Raw genomic sequence first — 27618 nt, forward strand, 5'->3', positions numbered from 1 at the left:
GAAAAAAAAGCTTTGAATTTTAATTTCTCTTTGAAAAATTTTTTTTTGTTTTGTTTTTGTTTTGAAAAAAAAAGACGATGATTAGCGTCTCTGTTTTGTTTTTAAATTGTTTATGGTGAGTGCGCACTGGCAGCACATGATGCGCTTCACTTAGGTCTTGGTATTTTATTATTATTATCTTTTGCTTCTTTTTTTTCGTTGTTGTTGGTTTTCTAATTTCCTATCGGGAAGTTCAAAAATAGAAGCAATAATGATAACAAAGACAGCACGAACTTTTGTGCAATCAGACACCGAATCAGACGTAATTTATGACTGCGGGAAATGAGAAAATAAATATTATTTCGTTTTTTTGTTGTTGTTGTTGTTTTTATGTGAAATCGTTCACAATTTCGATTTAAAATTCAACCAATGAGTGCGTTGCGTTAGTGAAACAATCATCAGAGATGTCAGTGTGCTGTAGTGACGTTTTTATTTTTGTAATTGTGTATAGATGGCGTGCTAGCAGCTGTGACCCATATTTGCGGTCTGTTTGTAGGTTCTACTTGTCTTTGTTGTTGTTTTTGTTTTTCAGATTTAACGTGGGAGATCATCTGTGGATGTTGATTGAGATGAGCATATAATTAAAGCTGCCGCCACAAGTTTAATTGGCCAACTATGACACCGGAAGGTTATCGTTGCGTTATGTTGTCTGCCCTGGAATGAAAGTGAAATAAAAAATACGAGCAATTAGTTAAGTTGTAAACACAATGATTTTTTCTTTCAGGAAGGTAATAAAAAATATTAGTTAAAGGAAAAAAAAAGAGTCAGACATCATGCTTGCGTGAGTGTGAAGGTCGTAGGTAGTAATAAATTTTCGTGGGTTGAAAGATTTTTTTTTAAATCATGATCATGAACATGATCAGATCATAGACAAACAAAAAGAGTAGGAAGGAGGCTTGTGTACCAATAAAACACAGCTAGTTAACTAGATTTGTTTTTTTTAGAAATTGCTGACACAGTTATCTGTTTGTCAGTATTTGATGGTTGAGTGGTTTGGAAAGATTAAAGTGTGTCACGTGTGACAAGTAGAACATAAATCAACCACAAAGTGGTAATACATAAATAAGTGTTGCCACTGGCTATTATTATCAAATGATTTAGATTCAAGTGATTATGTTAATTGCAGGAAATTTCGGTTTATTTCGGTTAAGTTCTTTTGAAATATCGTAAAAATTCAAAAAAAAAAAAAAAATAAAATGAATAGAATTAAAAAATGACATTATTATTTTTTATATAATAGATATTCATTTATTCAATATATTCTATTTAATAAGCTTGTCCTCAGTGACATAAAATTGAAGAATTGACTAGAGGGCCCAATTAGCATTTGAGTAGGTTTCATGTTGCTTGTTCTTGGAAAAACTATGAAGTAATTTTTTTTTTAATATACGATATATTTCTATAAGACTGGAATTTATGTGTTGAGAGATTAATTTTTGATTTGATGGACACGATTATTTCAGACTCAGTGCTACAGAAATTCTAAATCAGTTGAAATCGAGCTGAAAATTGAATAAAATATTTTTAATAAGGCTTTAGACTAAAATGCCTTCTTTTGAGAAATAAACTAAAGTTGCAGGGGTTTCTTGAGTAGTCATTTGCTCAGCTTTTGGTCATGTCAACAAAGAAATTCAATGAATTCATTTTTGAATTCAGGTAAATTAGTAGAATGTGGTCTCGATAGGGAGGTTAAATTAAAGAGATCTTCCCAAGGAAGCCTTCGAAGGACGAAACGGAGGAAAAGACTTTTAACATCCCCGATTCTAGATACTAGAAAACCTTGTAAAGTGGATAAGACTTGAGAAGCGTATTTAAAAAGAGTAGGGAGAACAAAAGTTATATACAAATATCGCGTCACGTAGAATGCATTAGAACTACTTTTCACAAAGCGGAGAACATAGTTGAAGTTCCCATCGGTGTTGAAGAACTAATTATTGTGGATATTAAGTGGGATGTCGTTTATTGTGAGAATGAAACGATGAGGACCGAAGTGACTGCCTTTTGAAACCCCAGCTAGATAGAAAACGAACTCTTTAATCGCGTTTCTCCCGGTAAGAAGATATTAATATCAAGAAGGCAAGAAGTCGGCTACTTTTTCTTTTTTTATGGCTGAGGAGGTTTAGGATATAATTTCGAATATCTTATTGGTTTTAGACTTATGTACTTTTCACAGAGTTATTTCGACTAGAGGAAATGAAGGATTTTGCAGCAGAAGCTTATAAAGTCAGGCAGATTGCTTTCAAAAACTTCTGGAATATACTGAGTGAAAAAGCACAGTGTAAAATGTAATATGGTCCACGTTGATTTAACGTTGAGAAAACAAACATGAAACATCTTAAAATTAAAGGAGAATGGGCAAATTTGTATGGAACGTGGACGCTGCGCGGCCATTGATGGATTTGTTATTTTATGATGTTATTAAGTCTTACATATGTTTTGCAGAAGTTGTATCCTTGTGACGTACTTCAGAAACGGATAAAATGCACTTTTGCACTTAACACTTTATGCAGATTGTCTCTATGTTGTAACTTTAATATTTATTTAAAGTGCATATTATGATACTCTGTCATTTTCCCTAACTTTGAAGATCTTAATATTGAATATCCAACCACTAGAACCCAAACTATTAACTTTTTTAAACAACAATTTCAAGCCTATTTTGAGAGTTTTCATGTTCAATTTTTTGTTAGTTTGAATCGTTTGAAAATTTGTCGAACAAAAAAAAAAGTGGTTGGCTTAAAAATCTTGTATTATGAGTTCTATTGGTCGGATTTTTTAAGATCAATGTCTTCAGGGTCGGGGAAAATGACAGAGCTTATATTATATATTTAAAATAAAAATATAATTCAATTTTTCCTTCACACTTTAAACGATGCATTAACAATACTCATATTGCAATATCTTGCATTTAAAGTTATACCGCGAAACTTCCAATGCAAAAGTTTTTCCTAAGATATAGCTCTTTCATTTGATACCAATTTCATTAATGGCCGCTCAACGTCCAAAATGCTCATTCTCCTTTGAAACAACGTAAAAAAATTTTCGATTTTTGTCGCACTTTATCTTTTGTTGCATTTTATCACCTTAATTTTCAACAGTGAGATAGCACCCTAGAGTTGTAGGTTCAATCCCCAGTGGCTGCCAATTTTTTCTTTTTTAATTTAAATTGATGCTTTTTTCAAAGTTGAAACAACTTCGATTTAAGTATGTTTTGTAAGTGAAAATCACTTTGAACTAACGATGTTTTCTACTTTGATTTTAAAATTTTCGTCTTCAACGCAAAATCATTCCGAAAAATAGTTAAATCAACGTGGTTTTTGTTGATTTTAAGTTGTTTTTTTTCCCTCAGTGTATGTGAATGTTTTGCGATGGAAATGGATACTAGACCGTCGCACAATGGGCCCAAAGGACCATTTGCGTCTCAAAAATGGTTTTATGAAATTTTAATTTTTGGTAATTTCTTTACGGAAATGAATCAAGGGAAAGTCAATCTATATGTTTTCATTGAAAATTGATTTTTAAAATGAGTTTCTCTATTACAAAAATGTATCTGAAGTCTCCACTTGAAAATACTTTGTTTGAGTAACAAAATAAAGCAAATCTTCACGATACGTTTTCAAAACTATATTTGAATAAATTATATAAGTGTTGTATGTCGTTGGAAAGCTTATTTTAACTGCTATTTATATTGCTGAAAATAAAAATTTTTAAAAATATATTTATAATTAATATTATTTTTTTCATACAATAAGCTTTTATTTGCAGTTTTTTAATTTCGAATTGAGTTTTTAATGTTTCCGCTGTCTTCCGCTGTCTACTTTTTTTCACAATTTTGTTCTTTGGTTTATGTACTAAAAGATACAAAAAGAATTGGCTGCTTTTATCTGCTTTTCTTTGATAGAGAACGATATATCTGTCGAAAGACATATATATCTGTCGAAAGACATAGTACAAAAAAACGTATTTTGGTGCATCTTGACCTGTTTCAATACATATCTTTAGTTCTATTGATCGCACTGTCAAGATTGATATCTTCAGGCTTTGAGGAAATGACAGAGCATCAGTCCTTATATTCAGAATGTGATTTTGTGTTAATTTAGCCTACTCACATTAATTGGAAAACTCGTGATATTGCCAGACTTTTGAATTCGTTATTAAAACGCATAAGGCTATAAAACTGCAATACTCACATTTTGGTTATACCTCCACTCCCAAAATTTGCTGTGGGCTCTTAGAGTTAGTATATGCACCCGAAATTGAAGATATTTGTACTATTAGAAAAAGTCTAAGGTAGCAGAAAAATGTTAGAATTTAATATTGGATTTGTTGAAAAAAAATTCATCTATGGAAAAAGTTACATAGAGATTTTATTTACTGATTTTGATTTTACTCGAAGATTTTCAAAAGAGATGTTTAAAGTATTTAATTATGAAGGATTTTCGTGAAAATTGACAACCAGTTTTTTTTTTTTTGTGATTTCTTTTTTTGCGCTTTTCTGAAAAGCGTAGTTTTTCGACTATTTCACTTTGCCTTACAAACGACTTTATTTAAAATGAGTATAATCAATATTTTTCCTATAATTTTTCAATAAAATAGCTTTAATTTCAAATAACGTAACACAAACAAACTACATTGAAATGTATTTTTTCTTTATTTTATACTCATAAAAATAATAAAGTAATTTTAAGACACGAAAGGAAGGCCATTGTATATATATTTCTATAGTACTATCAATCCATGAAAATACTTTAGCGACATCTTTTGGTAGATCTGCACTTCAATTTTCTGCATAAGGTTTAAACATAAAATAAACTAGCGATCCGAGCGGTGGCGACGCAAAACAGAAAATTCTAGTTCATGAGAGTACTATAAGAATATATGTATATACAATGGGAAGGCCTTTATAAAATTAAGAAACCAGTTTTATCTTATTTTGAAAAATTTGAGAAAATAATATTTTAAGATACAAAAGTTACAGATTTTTGAGACGTTCTAGCCTAGTCAAAATCGTATTTTTTTAGCTTTAAATAAACGTTTAATACTTAAATAAAAATATTAGGTAAAAAAACAGTGTGTCAAATAATTTATTAAACATTTCAGGTAATATATTCCTAATTTGAGTTAATTATTTTCAGACTCGAAGAAATGACAGATTTTTGGAACGCCATATTCTAGCCAAAATTGTACTTTTTGAACTTTGTCTAGCTTTTCAAAGCTCAAAACTAATTTGCATTTAAAAAAAACTACGCTCAATGATTTCTGATACATTAAAGATGATATGTTCTAAATTTGGTTTAATTATTTCAGGAGACAAAAAAGTTACAGATATTTTTAAATACCTACCTACCCAAATCAAGCAAAAATCGTACTTTTTGAACTTTGACTAATTTTTAAAAGCTTAAAAACAATTTTAATTTAAAAAAAAAGTAAGTTGAATGATTTGTTACATATCAAAGGCATTATATTCCAAATTTGAAGCAATTATCACAAAAGACAACAAAGTTACAGATTTTTGAGACGCCTAAGGCCATATGGGCCCACTGTGCGTCGCCCTACTTAGCTCATAAGGTTAGAGGTTAAAATTGACACAAAATGAACCATAAGTTGTTTGATGCTGAAAATGAAAAAAATAGGGATGTCATTTTTAAAATGGGACTTCAATGAGGCAATCCTATTCAAAAGGAAAAAATGTTCACCTTAAATATTTAAATATTTTTATAGTTTGACAGAGTAGGTACAATTTTATTGAAGTTCTCGGGAACCCTTCTTAAATGCTAAATGCTACATTTATTTTATACAATTATTTATCCAATTCAATTTTTTTCAATTTAGTTTATTGAACTTGTTATTTACAATTGACTTAAAATTAACTTATTTCTAAGATACATTGGTTGATATAAAATTTTGTTGGCACAGAAGGGGCCTAACCTTATACAATGACTAAGTTATAAAATATAGATAAATATTATACATGGATAAACTTAATTTAAAAAGTCTGCTGACTAGGTTGTCCTCGGGGTGTTCAGACCCGGATGTCCAGTTGTGGGGTTGGTTGAGTTGGGTTGGTTTGATTGGCGTTTAGCCACGATAGTATGCCGACTGGGTGTCGGCGTAAAAGTTAACTGCTTCTTCGTTGTCCATTGAAATTATGTGCTCATCCAGTATATCCAAAGCGCAAAGGTACCTAGGTTCCGGATGTCGTTGTTGGGCTATCATTCTTCTCATCAGCTGATTGGGGTGGTTGGCGATATTTCCTACAAGTATCTTCGCAGATCGCAATTAATTATCCAATGGCTGGTTTAATATACATTAAGTAGGTATTTTATGTTTAAATTAATAAAAATCACAATAAACACCAAAACTTGCGTTTTTATATTCACAGCTGAGTTCGTTCAACAAAATCTGGATAAATATTTATTTCCTGTATAGATAATATATTACTACGTCAAATTTATGATTTCGAACGCACAAGAAAAATTGTTTATTTTTTAATTGTTATTTTTATTTGAAATGTTTTTGTCATCTGGTTCAATATTTTTCAATGGTGTACAAAGTACGAAATATAAACAGAAAATTTATTTACATGTCTACAATATCTATGTATCTAACCATAACTTGTTCATTACTAAATATTTGTTTTTAGGATTAAGCTATTACATTTATAACTTCTAACTTGTCAATAAAAAGCAAATGTCCACATTTGTTTGTACAGTTTTTTAAAGCAACATTTATGTAATTGAAAATAATTACCAAACATGACTGTCAATTAGTCTTTTTTACTTAATGAAGCAAGACCACGTTGAACCTAATTTTGTCATTTAAAAGATTTGAATAATTTGATATGGGGCTAAAAAAAATCTACATACATAGAATTGGATTTGAATCTTTAATAACATCGATCAGAGATAAGAAAAAAAAAAATACTTGTTGGTAAATTGCCTATAAAATTTAAATACCATTAAAAATGTGATTTGTTTTTAGATCACATAAACTATACCTTCAGGTATATCACAGTATCAAACACAACACGCATACAATTTATTCAAGGTTCGAATTTTTCTTAGACGGTTACTATTAAAAACAGTCATAAAACACGGATCTTAGCAATTATCTGCGTAGAATAAAAATTAATTGAGTTCATAAAAATTTGATTAAGTGAATAATTTTCATGAAAAATTACTAAAACTTGTAATGCGGCCAACTGCGTAAGAAGCAAATATTTTGCCATGGGCTATATGGTAAACTTCATCTGCGTAAAGAAGGGAACTATGTACATCAATTTGGTAATTTGATTCTACAGTAACATATATGTATCACAGAGTTTCTTTGACTGTTAAGGCTTAGAAATTAGAATAATTAATTGATAAGTTATAAGGCCAATTATAGTTTTGAACTAAATTTTAGACTTTCCTTTTGATGACAGTGGGCACTTAAACCTAGGTCTGGTTTGCTAGCTACGCACCATTGACAACTGTATATTTTAAAAACGTAAAAGATTTTACATTAAACTGGATAGCACTTTAATTAATCTAGCCACTCGGTTGTGCTATTTTTTGGAATATTGAAAGTCTACCGGCTCACAATGTCGAATGTTTATACAAAATTTGAGCCTAAGAAACCAGTAGTCAAAGAAATTCTAAGACCCATTAGCCCCATTTAGGCAGGATATCAGTACTTTGGTTTCTGAAATCTTGTCAATGTTCTTTGGGGCATTGAACACTGAATTTTTAAATATGTTATTACTTTTAATTTGACACTTAACATGACTCTGAAGTTTGCAGACACTTCAACTGCTGAATTTTGAAAAGCACCATAAAAATCCATCTTTTTAGTTCTAATTTGTCGGCCAAAAAGCGTCAAAAAAGTGCTAAAAAACTATCATCTGAGAATTTATCTTTCTTCGATCAACGTTAAAATGTACGGTTTGAAAAAAAAAAAACAAAAAATAAAATGCACGACTGGGTCGCACGTACTTGCTCTTGGAATTCAAAATGCTAATTTTAAAGACGTAGGTATTTATACAAATTTGGTAAATTTATATGAAAATAAAGCAATTAAAAAACATAAAATTCGTTCTTCAAATGAAAAAACTCTTTAAATAAAATCGAGCTACAAAAGAAGTATGCAGTTTAATTTCTTTTATAAAGATGCATTTTGAGAAAAAAAAATTCGTTAGAGCCGTTTTAAAAAAAAAAACAATTTTTTTTAATAATCTTTTGAAAAAATGTTTTAAGATAAAGTTGATATGCCATTTAGTAGAAACTATTAATCAACACCTAAAACCAAAATTTCAAAAATATTCAATGTCCCGTTTTTGACAATTCGATTTTTCAAAAAAAAAATTCAAAAATTTTTTAAAAATCCAAAAATAATTTTTTTCAAAATTTAATTTTTGATTTATATAAAAACTATGAAAGTGCTTTTGAATAAAAAATTTCGTTGAAATTAAGCAAATCTTTTCAAAGAAAGTCAGATTAAAAAAAAAAAATGTTCTATGGGAAGTAACGTTGATAACGATTTTTGAAAAACAGAACCTTTCTCATGAAAAGAACTAACTTGTCTAAGAACTAATACTGGTATTTCTTTTATCAAAATCGTAGAAGCCTTTTAAACATTTCCACATTTTTGGTCAAAAAAAAACTAATTCCAAAAAACCCCTCTGTTTGAAGTAGATCGGCCCATCCGTTTAGGCTGTAGCTCCTTGTAGAGACCGACAGTACGACCAACAGACGGACCAGTACTAACTTAAGACCAATTATGTACCATTGGCGACTTAAATGGACGTTTCATAAATATTTCAAAGTGGAGGTAGCTTAGTCAGTTAAAAACCCACTGAAATCAAATATAGCTGCTCAAAAACACCTAAAAAAAATAAGTAAAAAAGCAATATCTCTATGTAGCATTCAAATTTGAAACAAATGAAGAAGCTCAGATCACGAATCCAGTCCAGTCAAGTGATGCAATTCACAGTAATGTTTTTTGTGGTCAAACAAATCAATTCTTACAATCAAAATTTTACATGTGCACGCTTTCTGTTTGAAGTTTCTAATACCCGAAATCCAAAAAATCTTTTATCCAATCAAATCACGCACCAAAACTCGGCTTCCAATGACTTCAAAGTATAGTAAGTTACCTCTACAGTGCGGGAAATTACTCACGATTAACAATTGAAATCCCGCAGTGTCACGAAAGGTGTGTATTTGCATTATGTGATTTAACAACAGCGCCAAATTGCAATATTCAACTTAGCTTGGATTCTCTTAAATTGGCAGCTAAACTCCAATAAAAACGTATAATTCAAAGAACGAACGCGCTCAACACTCTCAATGAGGTCACGAAATCGGACCTTACGAAATAATTCCCAACTAAACTGTCATCGTCCACACGCTCGCTGCAAGAAGACTTACAATGAATCACTCTTTTTTTCATCTTTTTTTTGCGATTTGCGCAAAAGGAGAATCAGCACCAAAGGGGACAAATCGGATTACTCAAAAAGTCCGTATGGGGAACCCTGAGAGACCCTGACCAAAGTGAAATTTCACGAAAATGAATTAAAGTTGCAAATTTGCGGTTTGTCTGTGTGTTGTTAACTTGTCTGCCCGTGCAGACACGACCGTCAAATATGGGCAAAGTTGTCAAGTTTTAATTTATTTTTATTGTTATTACCTTTTGTTTGGCGCTCAAGCTGGTTTTTAGTCATTTTTTTTTTTGTAAACAGCTATGACGGCGGTGGCGGCAGCGGCTGCCGCACGATGACCGACGACAACAACGCATTCAGCGTGGGTGAAAATAATTCGAAGACCAAACACAATCGCACTGATGTCAAGACGTCAACAAAATCAAGTACAACTTTTTTTGTGACCATAAAAAGTTCTTACGAAATGTCGCGCATCGCATCGCATCAAGCGGGATGTCATTACAATTCTTCCGAAAAGGTACATAAATACTTTCACAAACGAGATCGGAGCAAAATGAAATAATAATAAATTCGATTCATCATGGAAGTCAAAATGCGATCGCTCTTTATAATAATCACTCAAAATGGAGATGACATGAGACATCTGCCATGCATACATAACAAGAGTGCAATTGGATGTCAGCAATTTTCGGGCTTGAAATGTACTTCGTGGAAGAGATTGTTGTTTATAATATCTTACAGCTGCAAGCGGGCAAATATGTAATATAATAAAATTCAGATTCAATTATATAAAACTGAAAAATGGGAGCATAAAACGAGAAGTAATGAAAATAAAAATAAAAACAAATTATAATTGGCCTGGTAAGTTAAAGAGGTGACACGATTATTGTGAATTTATTTCATAAAGTTCGAAGATTGCAAAACGAGCTGGTGTAACACATAAAAATAATTTATTATTAATAATTTTTTATTTTATTAAATCCAAAACAAATCAGGTGTTTGTTTACATTTTTTTTTCTGGCTTGGGAAATTGAATTGATATTTGAAATGGGTCAGTATTCTTTGTTTTCACGAGGGGACGAAAAGAAAGGTTTGTGGGTCAAGTTTTAATTAAGTGCTGAGCAATGTTGGTTATTTTTACTTCCTATAGAGTTTCCGTAATATTTATAAAGGTGCTATAAAGGTGCTATTAGCGCATGAGACATGAGAAACATGAATTCCATAGCAAAGCAATTGGGGGAACATTTCCAGCATATTTGAAATATATTTAAAAAATAATTATCTGTGTTTTCCACATTTCAGAGTTTAACAGTTTAAAGAAAAAAACACGCATACACCCGAGTGCACCCTTAAAATTAAATCAAATGATACGAAATGAAATGAAATACCTCTGGTTAGTTCTTTAACGAAAAGTGAGATATCAAGAAATGGTGTCTTGTCTATTTCATTAATAACGTTTTGAATAAGTTTAGGATTCGAAAAAAAATCGAACTCGAGATAACAATCAGAACTCGAGATAACAATCAGACATGGCATTACGATGATGGAAAATACCAAAGAATTGGGTCTGGCAATTCTGTCTGTCTGTCCGTCCTAAACTACTAGAGTGATTCTCTTCAAATTTGGTAGTTGACAGTCTTGGGCGATTCCCTAGAGGGGAAATTGAAATTTTTGTTTAGGACCAAAACTAACGGTACCTGTCATATAACGGAAATAGAAAAGCTAATTTCTTTCGAAAACGGCTCTAACGATTTTGATTAAAATTTTTGTCACATAAGAGCCAACTTTTGAAATAAAAACAAATATTTTTTTGTACCGTTATTAACGATACCTGCCATAGAACCTTTTTTTTTGGTTTTTCGAAATATCTGCTACAAAACTTACCCGATTTCAACGAAAATTTTTAAGTAATTTTCAAAAAAAAACACATTTTTGCATTTTTTAAAAATATTTCAAAATTTTTTTTTTTTTTGAAAATTCAATTTTTTGAAAACGGGTTAATGAAGAATTTTAAAATTTTGCATATCATTTTTTTTTTTGTGAAAATGTTAGAAAATTTGTAGGTCCTACATATGTATACATTAGGGCGTTCGTTATTTAGGTTTTTTTTCGAGAATCAAGTTCCTAAGTGGAAAAACTGTTTCTAAATAAAAAAAAAAAATCTACTCTAATTTTTTCAGATTTTTATTTCGCAGCTCGATGGCGCCCCAAGAGGGTTAAAGTTTTGTATCATTTGAATTAGTAATGTGTTGACTTATGACGCCATTTTTTCAGAAATAAACTTAAATCAAAAATTGATGAGGTTCTTTTCTACATTAAACAACGTTTTCAAAAAGGTATAAATAATTTTTCTAGGACCAGGGGTTTAGTCAGGACATGCATTTCTTTTTTGGGCTATATTTCATTTTCCCTGCTATTTCATATGCTTGTTTTAATAAACCTAAGAAAACATGCACGTCCTGACTAAAACCCCTGGTCCTAGAAAAATGATTTATACCTTTTTGAAAACGTTGTTTAATGTAGAAAAAACCTCATCAAAAAATTTGATTTAAGTCTACCTATTTCTGAAAAAAATGGCGAAAAATTTTGATTTAAGTCTATAATTGAAAAAAATGTCGTCATAGGTCAACATATTTCTATTTCAAATGATAAAAAAAAACTAAAAACCAAACCCTTTTGGATTGGATCGAGTGTCAAAATAAAAATCTGAAAAAATTAGAGAATTTTTTTTTTATTATTTAGAAAAATTTTTCCCACTTAGGAACTTGATTCAAAAATAACGAACACCTAATATACATATAAAAAATATTTTTTTTTTTTTACGGCTGTAACTATTATGAAATAGGTATATTGAAAAATATCAAATTTTAAAATTTTCTTGAATAAAAAGCTTTAACATTAGAGTTTCTTTTAGCATAAGAGCAAGTACGTGCGCAACCCCAATCGTGCATTTCATTTGTATCAGTGTAGCTTTAATATGAATCAAATATAATGTTTTCAAAAAAAAAATTTTTTGGATTTTTAAACAAATTTTATTTTTTTTTTTTTTGAAAAATCAAATTTTCGTAAATGGAACATTGAATTTTTTGAAATTTTTGTTTAAGGTGAAGATCAAAACTACAAAATGTCAAACCAACTTTATTGATAATTTAAGAAAAAAATTAATACGAGAAAATAATATTTTTTTTAATTCTCTTAGGACTTTGAAATTTTGTTCTCAAAAGTGCATCAACTTTGAATGGTGCTTAATTTCATTTAAGATCATACTTTTTTTGTTTGAATGTTTAATAAATTTTTTTTTATATACCTACATATAGATTTGCAATAACTCTATTAGCAGGTTGGTACGACACAGTCGTCAGTTTAATTTTTGATGAATAGTCGTTAGATCATGGTCGTTGAGAAAAATAAGCTTTCACAATTTGATTATATGGCTTGTATCGATAATTTAGTACTAAAAACACAGACAGACAGAATTCTGGGTCTTTTTTTTCGTATTTGTTACATCGTCAATGTTTATCTGATTTTTTCTCGAGTTTGATTTTTTCAACGAATTCTAGAAATAAAGGATAAACGCATTTTTTAAAAGCAATTTCTGTTATTTTTGACTGCCTTTAAGTATTAGCTTCAAATTAATGAATGAATTGAGAGAAATAATAGTTTATCTTAAAATGGTGACTGCTTCCAAAAATTTCTGATTTTAAAAAATAAAAGAAAATCGTTAAAATCTTATAACTTATTCTGAGAATTTCTAAGAAAAAGCCGTTATTTATTTATATGTGTAATTTTTTGTTGAAATTTTTTAAATCAACTAGCTTTTTTAGTTAAAAATAAATATCATTGACCTTTTCTTTTTTGCAAAATTTTCCAGAATATTTTTGAATTAAATTTATAATAATAAAAATTCCACCACGTTGTATGCCACAGATAAAAAATATTTATATATTTTACCCAATATCTGATTGTCCAAAAAAATTCATTGCGAAAGCAATCAACTGCAAGCTAAAATAACAAACGTAAAATGATTCTCAAAAGTCAAAACAACAACTGCTCCAAACGAACGCGCTTGCTACTGTTTCTTTTTATAGCTTTTTGATCTACATTCTTCCTGCTTTGCCCTGCATCGTGCGTCGTTTTTTTTTCTGTTTATATATGAAATTTTCCAAAGTTTACATTTTGGCGTGTAGGCTAAATAATTTTTCAATTCCAAAAATAGACCACCAAAATGCTCCCTAAAGTACAAACAACACATTCTTTTAATATAAATTTAGCTTTACATTGGTTTTGCTCTATTTATGCGCTAAGTTTTGTTATGTTTTGTTAGTTTAAAAAAAAACTTATGTTTGTGGTATTAATCGATTAAGTTTTTTTTGAGTTTTTTTTTTTTGCACAACACAAAAGAAGGTCAAAACTCTCTGATCTTGTTATAAAGTTAAATAGTCCTCCTTTTAATGATCAGTGACCCTCAAAATATTGGTTTATTTACCTAAAATAAGCGTTGGCTGTTCCTATAAAACAGAACTTCCCAGGGAATTAATGCGGAGGAAGACTGTGTTTATGTCCAATATATCTGTACTCGCTTTCATTACCCACCCCCAGGCGTTAGGAAGAAAAATAATAAAAACAAAACAGATGCAAGAAACACCTAATAGTCAATAGCTTCTGTAAGCTTACTCGTGTATAGACTCCGCCGACTCGTTTGAGTTATGACAACACGGGCTAGCAATTGGTTTATGCCAAAGAACTTTTATTTTTCATTTACTTTTTTTTTCTGTAGAAATTATTTTCAATTCTAAGATAATTTGCGTTAATAAATTGGCATAAACAATTGCTCTTTTACGATTGAGAATAAACAAATGTAAAAATACATACAAAGAAAAATGAAAATGCCATTAAATAATCAGATTTAATGCTATAAACAAGACTCCGGGAAAAAGTTGATGGATTTGGCATTTAAATGACATTATATTGTAACTCAATGAATATTTAATGTTTATTCTATTTAAATATAAACCATAACAACTTTGAGTTGATTAAAATGAATGATTTGCATCTGTCTTTTCATTTTTGGATTGAGGAATTGAGTTAAAGATATTTGTTTCAGAGATAAGTATTTAGATTTTTGTAAACAAAGCGATAGGCAATTAATGCATCTTGCTTTGTAATAACAATGGAATGAGAGGCGTTCTTGATAAGATGGAAACAAAAAGGTTGTAGGTTTTAGCTACTGGATATATTGAATTGATGTAATTTTTTTTTCCGGGATTGACTTTCTTTTCCGTAATACTCGTAGCTGCTAAACTGATGTAAAAAGACAAAACAAACGGTCAAACTGAATTTAAAGTAAATTTATTCCAATCAAATCTGTGAGGGCTTTTTTATGATAAGTTGCCCATGATGAGTTGTCCTATGATGATATGTGCTGTGATCTTTTGAGTTGATCCGTGTAAAAAAGTCTACATCAGTTATGAGAACAGGAATAAGAGAGGTAATTATTTTGTTTTAAAATTTTGGAAAGACCACACATCTCAATCATGTAAAACGGCGAAGTCAAAATAATTCACAATCTATTCACTTTGGACAAATCAAAACTTGTGGAATAACGAATAACTATTTTAAACTTACTTATCATATGTTCACGTATTCACGCTATATGTCTCTATATTTTTCTTTTGATAAAATAGAGACAGTAATAGTCACATCGTAACGTATGATCGCAATCGTATGCCGTAATTTATTCGGCCCCAGACTTCTTGTGTGAGAGGTAACCGATTCTTATCAATTTTGAAAGCAGGTCCATTTATTCTGTTTTCATTCATCGGCACCCGTTTCTAGAAAAAGTACCTACAATAACAAAGGACATTTTTGATTTTCCAAAAACAATTTGATTTTCAAAAGAAAAAAAAAATTGATTTCGATGGAAATGAAATGCTTCTTTCTTCTACATCTTTGTTGTTATCGAAAACTTCTGAATTGCTTCAAAATGTCAAACTGGAAAGTGTGTTTGAGAAGTTGTTTTAAATGTGTTTAAAAATAGTGATGTTCCTTTTAGTCGCATGTTTTTATTAAGCTATTTCTTTTTTCTACAGGATTGAAAAAAAATTTATAATTAATAGTACCTGCAGTACAAACCATGAAGGACCTTGCCATTGTAGGACTCTAAACATGCTTTAAGCAATATCATTATTTAATCAATCTCGGTGTTTGGTAGTTGAATCATTTATTTTCAAAAGGAGATAAGTCAATTTCATAAAATTCAGACAAAACAAAAAACTGGATTCAATTTGTTTCGCTAAGATCATTCACTAGATTTGTTTTCACTATTGTGAGTGGGTTATAGGAACTTGCAAAACGTCAAAGAACAATTTGGTGAATAACTAACTAACTAATTTATTTTTTTTATACATCTACATTATAAAATGGACTTATTTTCCTTTTTAAAATAAAATACAAATTGTTAAAGCTTAAAGGATACACGAATAATTTGTACTAAATTAATTTAATTCCAAAAGACACCTGTTTTAAAAAAACAGAATTAGTTGTTTGAATTCGATCAGAATATAGAAATTTTTTCAGTGGGTAGGAGTTGGTATTCAAAAAAGATTCTATAAGGGCAGGAAAATGCATGTTCATATTAGTTAAATGGCAATAAAACCCATTTCTTCACCAACGAAAATAGAATCGACCGAAATGAAAAACACCAAAATAAATGTGAACTAGCTTTTGATAGTAAAATGTATGAAACATTGGCATTAATACCAAAATCTGATACCTTAGCTTTTGGAAGAAGGTACCTCAAATCTCAAGGAAATCATCTCCAGATACGTGCGGCCCTGTCATATATATGAACATAATTTTGTGGTTCTCGAGTTTATCGGTTTTGTTTTGATTATTTTTTATTTATTTTTTTTTCTGTTAACCAAAAATCTGCCAAAGTCACGCTCACGCTTTCTCTTGATAACAAATAAAAAAACCATCTAATCAAGTTGAAGATTTTATTAGATGATATACAATGTATTATTCAAATATAATCACGTTTTTTCAAACAAAGATAGTGCTATCTATCTCCAAAATTTCCACCATGCAAAACACGCTAAGTTTAATAGATATGGAAAAGTTAATAAAAAAAAACGTATTTTGTGAAATGACCGTTTCAATGAAAATAATGTGCAAATATAGCAATAAAAAAACAACACACCCTCCAAAATATACATTTAACCGCTTCAAAAAATGCATGCCATATTTAAAATATTTTTCATTGATTTGTTTCTAATGACTTTTTTTTGTATACAAAAAGGTAGTCTACATAGCATATTTTAAACTTCTAATCTTATCTTAACTTTTTTTGGGCATGTATTATAGCTTTTAAGAATCCCTTTAATTGTCTTGCAACAATTTTTTGACTGACTCGACTTCTATAATGAAAGACAATATTAATTGTAACAGTAATGCAACTATTAATATTAATTAATTGTAATTTAATGCAACTGTTTATGTTTAGCGTCTTTATCTTAAGCAGCTTAAAGAACTCATTTTAGATATAAATCGTCCATAAATAAAACTAAACTATACTGACCATCTTAGGGCTTAGAACTCTTTTTCATTCAGTTTTTAAGATTTTACATAAGACAATTGCCTGGAAGACAGCTTCCTTTGTCATGTCCATATTAGGGTTCTCAAACTGAAATGATTTTTTCAGCCTTGATTTGAAACGTGTGTACATTATGCAGCTCTTTTTTTTAACATTTTATAATACCTAAATGTGTTATTAACTACGTGCGTGGGAGCAAAACAATTTAAGTTGCTATTGCACAACTTCACCTTGAACAATACATTTTATTGTTTTTTTATTATTATTTAAAAAAAAATTCTTCTTATTCACTTTTTAAAAATTCTTAAAGCTGTATACTTGTTTTATTTTGCAAAAATTAAAATTGCACAAACATTTTCTCATTTCCAGAGCCATGCATTTAAATTTTAGTAGTTATTTTCATTCATTCTTTGATGTTCTTCACAAAGAAAAACAAATCAATTTGTATTTTAATTTTCACAAAAATATAAACAAATATATCGGCAATAACACGAAAAAAACATGTGCAAAATAATATTCTGAAACATGAACAATCATCTGTCTGCCAAAGCTTTTCAATTTACAATTTATCATTGTACGCCCAAATCAAATTAAAAAAAAGAAATATAGTTAAAAAAAAAATTAACAAATATGGAACAACACTGTCCATTGCGAATAATTTTGTTGTATGAAAAGTTAAAAAAAAATTATAGTAATATACTCCGATACGTCGAAGAAAAATGCTCATTATTGGGTGCCTTTTTAATCTATCAACAATAGAAGTCTTTAACTTTCCATTAGTCTAGTAATCTATGAAGGGGAAAATCTTGCAAATTCTGTTGTCAGCCATTATGACCAAATAAATATTATCAATTTTCGAAACCGGGTTTCGAACGCAACATTATGACAAATCCAAAAACTCTAAAAAAAAAACCATTTTTTTACCCCTTCTTTTTTTAAATTCCTCAATTTTAAGCCCAATAAAAATAGATGTTAAGGTTATTTTTGGTTTACAGGTTGGTATTGGGATCGTTAACAATCTGCGTAAAGGCCTGAAGTATCATCCGTCCTCTAGGCCCGACCAAGTTCTAAAAAATGGATTTTAAAAACAGTAAATTTTAGACAAAAAATATGTAGCTGAGCTAATTTAAATTTTAAATTATCCTCTGAAAAGTTCTTCAATCACTCACCCTTTAGAAAATAGAAATACAAAATATAGAATTTCACAAAGTGAAATTGCATAATTATGCAACATGAGCTGATTATAAATGTTTTAATTTCCTTTATTTCTTTAAATCTAAACATCTATAAAATTGCATTTGAAACAAATAAGCAATTCATAATTATTTTTTTTTTCTATATTTTTATATTCGGAACGCGAGATTGGACCAGAAGGACCAAAAACTTTTCTATAAATCAAATCTACCGGAAATCTCTTTGGAGCATGAGTTTGGACCTCCAAGCGGTACGCCTTGGGTAAAAAATCAATTTTTATAGATTTTTCTGGATATTTCCAACTTACCACCTGATTATCCCAAAAGCCTTTTTTTTCTTGATTTTTCAAATTAATCTAAAGAATATTTTTTTTTTAAATCCTATCTGGGAAATTTATTCAATTTTTCAAAATCCTCCTCAATTTTCTTGTGCAATATCATCGGTTGGTGTGATATTTTTCAAAAAGGTATAAATCATCTTTCTCTGACCAAGGGGTTAAGGCTGGAAATGTATGTTTTTTTTTGTGGTTTTTGAAATGCTTTTTATAATAAAACATACATGTTTTAATAAACCCAATAAAACATGCATGGTCCTTGAAAGATAGTTTATACCTTTTTGAAAACGGTGTTCAATGTAAAGCTATATCTAAAAAAATGACCTCATAGAGCCAATATAACTATTTCAAATGAGAAAACTTAAATCGACGACGTGCGGGGCGCTATCTAGCGTCAAAATAAAAATCTGCAATAATCATTTTTATCGGCAACAGATCTCCAATTTTCAATTTGAGAATGCGTAACTTGTACGTACGTCCTCGTACCGTTATGGTGTGATAAATCAAATGAAAGGTAATATTATCAGCATGCGTATTAAAGTTAAATAAAATTTGTATGTGCTCTAGATCAAAATATATATAATGGTTTAGAAAAAGAACATCTTTTTACCGTTTATCAGGATTTTGAATATGAATTAATTGAAATTTTGAAAAAATATTGCTTATTTAATTACCTATTTACAGTATAAATTTCACTAATCTATCTATTAAAACAAAAAGTTTTTACTTAAAAAAAAAAAATATAGACGGATTGATAACCTCCTCCTTTTTGGAATTCGGTTAAAAATAAAGGGATATTTTTTTATTATTTTGAAACAGTTTTTTTTTTCATTTAGGAACTTGAACCTATAAATGCAGTCATGGTATAAAAACACAAGGTAATACCATTAGCATTTTTATTTTCGTTCTCTTCTGCACATCTGTGCAAAATTTATGAAGCTTGATTTGTCAAAATCAAAAGCAACAACAATTTCTAAGACAAAGAAGAAAAATATTAAGTTTTTCTTTCTTTTACCTGACAGCTCTCGTTTTTTGGTATTATCGCCCAATTTTCCTTTGTTCATCTAACGATTTTCCGACAATTTTCTATCACAGATGATGTTGAGGTTTTTTCTACGTTTTTTCAATGTTCAGTGTTAGTATTTCACAGTGAACAAAATGATCAAAATATTTTGATCATTTTGATAATTGGTTTGTGATTTTTTGTATTTCATATTCAAATTCAAATTATTATTGAAAACCAACTGCAATTATGAAAACAGATACGTTCAACCCAATCGCGTATATTTTATTTTTCCAACTAAAGCAATAAAATCAATGCTTTATTATTTATTGTAAATAATTCATTACCCTATCATAAAAATAATATTCCTTCAAGCTTAATTTCTCACAATTGCACATCGACATGCAAAATACATGTAAAATCTTCACTTAACAACAATTTTTTCTCTCTTTTTACTACCTGATGGCACGAAATGTTTTGCCATTAAAAACGTGCTACAGAAAAAAAATTTACTTACACATAGCAACGTGAATTCACATGAAAGACAAAAATATAAATGTTGAATAAAAAAATTAAGGAAAAATTAAAACAAAAAAAAAAAAAAAACGATAAACATTCATTAAAACACAATACCAACGGAAACTCAGATCAACCACAAAAGACCGGTTGTTGTTGATTGTGCCAAATATGGTCGAAAATAAAAATAAAACAAAAAAGATACATAATAATAAATTTAAAACAAACGGAGCGAAAGATAAAGAAAAAGCAAAAAAAAAGGCTTGCAATAAATTTGTTTATTTCACATTAAAAAAAAAAGATCTTTTTTAAAAAAGTCAACAAAAAAGTTCTGGAAAGTCTTTGAAAGAAAAATTAAACTTTTCTACACCAAACTTACCTTAAAACCCTGAAACACTCTTAACAAGTCAGCTGTTGGTTCTATTTTCTATATCTCTCGTACTTGTTTACTGTAGATACATTTTTTTCCACCCAAATGAATATTGAAGTTCATGTAAATATTATTTCACTTTAAAAATATAATCGTAAACAACGTGCTGAGTTTTCTCACATTCTTCTCAGCTGGATAAAACAAATATTGTAGAACTATTTTATTATAAACAAAATTTCTTACATAAATAACCGTTATACACGGTATTTACGAGACTTATTCACTTTTATTATATTGATAGGTAGAACGTGAAATTACGACTTTTTTCGTGTTGATACTGATGACAGTGACGTAAAAGATATTCAATGCATCAATATTGCATTAAAATATTGAAGAATTTAGTTTCAAAATTTTCCGAACAACCACTCATCTTTCCACCCACTAATATTTTTGATATTTCAAACACCTACTGCCGAACTAGTCGGTTTACATCAAACACACAAACAAACAAGCCAAAAGATACAAAAGGTATCTAAAAATGAGAATAAATACACACGCAACCAAATTTTTGGTTATTTATGGAAACACTTTTAAAAAAGTCGGACACGATCGACCCGCAGTGACATGAACTTTTTTACTTGCTGAAGAAACTTCGAACGAAAATTACAAAAACAAAAAAGCCTCAACAAAATGTATAGATACAATATCTTTTTGAATTGCTTGCGAGTAAATGAAGATACTTTCAACCGAACCGTTTCGATTTCCAATGTTTACTGAATGCGGTCTGATGTGCCAAAACATTGAAGAGCTCTATACAACAACGTTAACCAAGTGAAGGCTTCTGGTCTTGCTTCGATGGTTTTAGCTTGAAAAAAAATAAAAAAATTATTATACTTTGGTTTGGTTCTTTTCCATCGTTCATTTGAATGAGAAGTTTTATTTGTTTGCCCTCTCCAATATTAAAATTTATTTATTTTTTGTTTGTTCTCTCTTAAAATTTTTGAATTGAAATATCGTTAAAAATTTATAACAAATTGGAATTGAGATTGTTTATATTTTCGACAAATTATGAGCTTTTATTTTTTTGGAGGGAGTTGAGCTTTTTTTTCATACATCAGAAAACTAAAAAAGCTTCGAATAGAATGGATTGATCATTTTAAATAGATTGTGGATGTCTTTTTCGTATCTATCAGATGTGAATGAATTGACTTGTAACACCTGCTGGGTGGATAGCAAAGCAGTTGACGGCAAGTTTACTATCATTTGCATGTATCGATTAGAATGAAAATGCATATTTGTTAACATTATTTATGTTGACACGCAGAATAAATCAATTAAGACGATCAGATAACATTTTTTTGTTGTATTATTTTTTTTTTGTTGACTTTACACATGGCAAATATGCTATATTTATTTCAATAAGGTGTTAAAGAGTGTTTGTTTCAGACGCTGAATTAATTTTTTAAGCTTATTTTTTGAACAAAAAATTCATATGGGTAAAAACACAAATTGGTTTTTTTCTAGATTGCACTTGACGCAATTGTTGCACATGTTGCTCTTGTAAAACCTTGAACATTCAAAAGAATTTAAGTTTGTCTTTGAGTAAGAAAGGCTCAAAACTTTTCAAAAGATTATATCGAAAATCAATTGAATAGGGTTGCCACATAGAAGTTCGCATTTATAAATTGGCAACCCTATTTTTACTTTTTCACCATCAACTTATTTTTCATTTGACATCAATTTAAACCTCTTAGCTTTTCAGCCAAGGAACTCGAGGGTCAACTCCAAAACAAGCAAAAGCCTTATAAGAAAAAAAATTGTTTTACAGTTTTCATAAAAAACAAAATATTTTAAAAAATATATCTATTTAAAAAAAATATTATATTATCATAATTCTAGCCTCGTCAATTTTTCAAAGGTTTACAAAATATATAAACAACATAAAACATGGTGATTTTTGGATAAAAACCTTCAACTAACATAAAACTTTAAAAAGTCATATCTCCAAACGGGAGCGGGTCAAAATTCTGACTTTAAAATTCTGATTTACAAAATTCTGCTTTTTTCAAGAAAATTCTGTTTTTCAAAATTCTGCTGAATTCTGAAAGCAGAATTTTGAAAAAAAGAATTTTGACCCCGGCAGAATTTTGACCCCAACCCCTCCAAACCTATGCGCATTTAAATTTTTTAAAGTATAACTATCGACTTTGAGAAATATACCTACACATAATAAAAAAAAATTGAGTTCAGTATCCATTTCTGCTGTAAGCCAGTGTAATTCACAATCACATTAAAAAACTAAAACCATCAATGAAATGCGTACATACCAGTTAAATAACGAAGCCCCAATTATAGTCTATTGAATAGACCCTTTTGGATGGAACAAATTCGTTCAAGAGTTTTTATTGCTGATTATGATTCCTTGCCATACAAGAATACTCCAGCCAAAAGTGCTACTAAATCCGTTGGTGCATTTCTGAGAAAACGGCAACACTGGTCGGTTTTCAGTTTTTTTGATTTAACTCGAAAACCAAGCCTGACTTTGAAATGGTTCAAAGACACTTTTCATAGCAAATTAAATTTTCTGTCAAGTTAAGATGGTTAATAAATTTTAAAAATTATTTTTGACTAAAATTCTAACCTAAAATCAAAGAAAAAAAAGTTAAAAAATTGACAATTTTATTTTTTCTTACTAAATCAAGGGGCATTTTGTGTATGTAGCCGGGACGTCCAAACTTTGTACTAATGAAATAAAGTAGAGGTAAAATCCTTTGATAATATGCAATTTTAATTTTTTTTTGTCAAGAAACAACTTAAATGTACCTATTCAAAAATTAGCACTTTTTCTAAATTTCTGACTTTTTTAGTTAAAAGCAAGTTTTTAAAACTCGATAAAATCGTATTAATTGGTAACTTTTTGACTTTTAAAGTAAACATACTTCGAAGGATTGATTTAATATAAACTAAATATGGCAAACAAAAAAATTTATTTGCATCCTTATGGCCTTTTGTGCAATTTTGTGTATGTGCATTTTTATAAATACGGGTTGAATGGATGGACGGAGAGCCATTAGCTTTGGTCTATTGCATAGAAGAACATTTAAGACCAACTCTTTTACTGTTTTCAATGGCCTGAAAAACAATTCTTGAAAAATCTGCGACCAACGAAAAGTTTCTCTTGAAAAACGAAAACAATACTCTAATGAGTTTGAAACAAAATAGCTCAGGCAAATTAGTAAATCCAATTGCACTTTTCGCGGGATAAATTTTTTTCATGGAACGTATTTAGGTGAATGTCCTTATAGTAAAAGTGAATTTTTTGGGATGATAAGATATCGGGAACAGCCGCCATCTTGGAAAAGAGGTCGGTGCCGTTTTTATTTTATAACTCCATTTTTACTCATTTAAACCAAAAATGTCCAAGGATAGACTTATTATAAATTAAATTATCTAAAAAATGATATACAAGTGAATTCCGTGAACTGGTTAAATTCAATTTTATAGTCGGTCAAAGTCCAGGTTCTTCTCGCAAGGTTAAGACAATATGACATTTTTCCAAATATCTGAAGAACTTTTTATTTGTTTGGGATTTTCTTAAAGAATGAATTATAGCACTTTTAATTATCGATGAAATGAACCCTTTATTGTTTTTGTAACCATCACATTGCAGAAGCAACCAAACGTCGAAGTCATGATATACGATTTTTTAACTGAACATTTCAATAGTTCAAATAAACAATCAAAAATTAAACACAATAGTCTCGAAAACATAACGGCTTACACGCCTCATATCTTGAGTTATACTTATCGTAATGCTGAGATTGAGGTGTTCATGTTTAGGAAAAATGACAGGGCATCAGTTCTTATATTTAGAATTATAAATAATGTCACTTTAGCTTATTCACATTAATTGGAAAATTCACTTCATTTAAAACCTCGAAAACCATATAAAGGTTAACATTAAAGATTTCAAACTTTGAATTCAATATTTAGACGAATATAGTTAAAAAACTGTTTACTTATATTTTGGTTATGCCTCCATTTCAAAAATTTGCTCGATCTAATAGAAGAAAACTTGTTATTTTCTCACTTTTGACTAGTAGAATGTGAGCTTCGACGTTAGGTGGCTCATACATTATGTTGGTTACAGTTACGAGAAAGGGCTCATTTTATAGATATTTAAAAGTGCTATAATTCATTCTTTAAGAAAATCCCAAACAAATAAAAAGTTCTTCGGATATTTGAAAAAATGTCATATTGTCTTAACCTTGCGAGAAGAACATGGACTTTGACCGACTATAAAATTGAATCTAACTAGTTCACGGAATTCATTTGTATATCATTTTTTAGATAATTTAATTTATAATAAGTCTATCCTTGGACATTTTTGGTTTAAATGAGTAAAAATGGAGTTATAAAATAAAAACGGCACCGACCTCTTTTCCAAGATGGCGGCTGTTCCCGATATCTTATCATCCCAAAAAATTCACTTTTACTATAAGGACATTCACCTAAACACGTTCCATGAAAAAAATTTATCCCGCGAAAAGTGCAATTGGATTTACTAATTTGCCTGAGCTATTTTGTTTCAAACTCATTAGAGTATTGTTTTCGTTTTTCAAGAGAAACTTTTCGTTGGTCGCAGATTTTTCAAGAATTGTTTTTCAGGCCATTGAAAACAGTAAAAGAGTTGGTCTTAAATGTTCTTCTATGCAATAGACCAAAGCTAATGGCTCTCCGTCCATCCATTCAACCCGTATTTATAAAAATGCACATACACAAAATTGCACAAAAGGCCATAAGGATGCAAATAAATTTTTTTGTTTGCCATATTTAGTTTATATTAAATCAATCCTTCGAAGTATGTTTACTTTAAAAGTCAAAAAGTTACCAATTAATACGATTTTATCGAGTTTTAAAAACTTGCTTTTAACTAAAAAAGTCAGAAATTTAGAAAAAGTGCTAATTTTTGAATAGGTACATTTAAGTTGTTTCTTGACAAAAAAAAATTAAAATTGCATATTATCAAAGGATTTTACCTCTACTTTATTTCATTAGTACAAAGTTTGGACGTCCCGGCTACATACACAAAATGCCCCTTGATTTAGTAAGAAAAAATAAAATTGTCAATTTTTTAACTTTTTTTTCTTTGATTTTAGGTTAGAATTTTAGTCAAAAATAATTTTTAAAATTTATTAACCATCTTAACTTGACAGAAAATTTAATTTGCTATGAAAAGTGTCTTTGAACCATTTCAAAGTCAGGCTTGGTTTTCGAGTTAAATCAAAAAAACTGAAAACCGACCAGTGTTGCCGTTTTCTCAGAAATGCACCAACGGATTTAGTAGCACTTTTGGCTGGAGTATTCTTGTATGCCAAGGAATCATAATCGCCAATAAAAAGTCTTGAACGAATTTGTTCTATTTTTGCTCTGGAGCTCGGGTCTATTAAATAGACTATTAAAAGTTCTCAAAATTTTTATAAAGTTTCTTTCAACTCACAAAAATAGCATTATTTCAGAAAATCAAAAATCATACGGTCGCTCTGGCGTATACGTATTTTGTTTTTAATGTACAGGTCAATATCATGGAGGTGTATAATTTTATGTCCAGGAATTTTTTAAATCAAAAAAACATTTAATTAAAGTTTTCTTCGCATTAACCAATTAAAATAATAGGCACGCATCTAGGATTATATATGTTTCGGTTATAAAAGTTTCCATTTCTTTTATACTCAAAAACAGCGTTTCCGAGCATGTCCATAACTCAAAAACTGATATTAAAATGACTTAAAAAAATATTAAAGTCAATTATTTTTAAATATTTCTTTTCTTAACACCACTTATACACAAAACTCTTTATAAATTTGTACATCTCTTACTAAAAGTTGTCCCAAGGAAAATGACGCATCGTACCAACATTTCCTAAAGTGTCAATATTTTAATCATCTAACGTACAAATGGTGCTTCAAGTTTTTAAAGTTGATATTATATAGATTTATCATTCCACGTCTATTTTTTTTTTTTTTTTTGATATATTAAATGTATGTTATAAGCTAGTTTTAGTTTCATTTTTAAGCAGCGTACATCAATTAACCATCATTCCGGGAACGCTAAGACTAAAATTTATTTTTTTTATGATAATAATCTCAAAAATATTTTGTTTTACTTTGTGACATAAAAAATAAAAATAAATTAATTTAAAAACGTCATTTCCGGGAACGCTCTTAGAATGTGAATAAATAATGTGATCTTACACTCCTAATTTTGCATTGTAAATTAATATCCTATCTAAATATGGCTGTAATATACACTTTTATCAAAAAAGTTACCAAAAAACAAAAAAAAAATTAAATTCACAAACTTGCTCTTAAGGTTCAAGTTGCTAGAGTTTTTAGGACTTTGTATATAGAAATTTAGTAAATGTAATTAATAATTACATTTACTAAATTATTGTAGGTATTAAAAATTTTTTTTTTTTTTTTAACATAAAAATCGTTTTTCGAATTAATAAAAATAAAAAACAACATGTGAAATTAAATTTTCCCCCAAAACAAGTATGCAATTTCATTTTTTTATTAAGATGCAATTTTTTAAAAACTAGTTTTTTATAAATGTCTTTTTGGAAAAAAAGTCTTAAAATAAATTTTGTAAAAATCACTAATCAACATTTAAAACCAAAATTTAAGAAAAAAATGCAATGTCCAGTTTTCGAAAATTGATTTCAAATTTTTTTTTTAAATCCAAAATTTGATCTTTGGCTTATGTATATTGAAATTATATATATGCCTTTTCACAAAAAGTTTCGATGAAATCGAATTAGTAGTTTCGGAGAAAATCGGATGACCCGAATTGGGCATTCTCAATCATCGTAATGTCATGGAAAATTGTTATCTCTACTTTTTTTGTACGAATGCATAACTTGATATATAGAACCTATATCGCAAGTAAAAACTGAGTGAACTGAACGTAGAGGAGCATATAATCTACACATGCTTTAAAAACTTTTTAAAGTTCACAATATATGCGATTAGTTTAGAAAATCATTTGTTCACTGTGGCGTATACGTTTTTTTTTTTTTACACATACTTACATATTATTTAATAAGTACCCCATAATGATTAGTTTGCGTATCGTTTTTTCTGTGAATTGTTGT

General features: G+C 29.3%; 1 long non-coding RNA gene across 1 annotated transcript; it reads right to left on the reverse strand.

Annotated features, from left to right (window-relative positions):
• Nucleotides 1–198: 198 nt before the first annotated feature.
• On the reverse strand, nucleotides 199–21281 carry LOC129912268 (uncharacterized). Its single transcript, XR_008771791.1, has 2 exons — nucleotides 20475–21281; nucleotides 199–693 (listed from the first exon to the last, which is right to left on the reverse strand). It is a non-coding gene; the product is annotated as an uncharacterized LOC129912268 (long non-coding RNA).
• Nucleotides 21282–27618: the final 6337 nt, after the last annotated feature.

Source organism: Episyrphus balteatus, chromosome 2 (assembly GCF_945859705.1).
Source record: "Episyrphus balteatus chromosome 2, idEpiBalt1.1, whole genome shotgun sequence".
NCBI lineage: Eukaryota > Metazoa > Arthropoda > Insecta > Diptera > Syrphidae > Episyrphus > Episyrphus balteatus.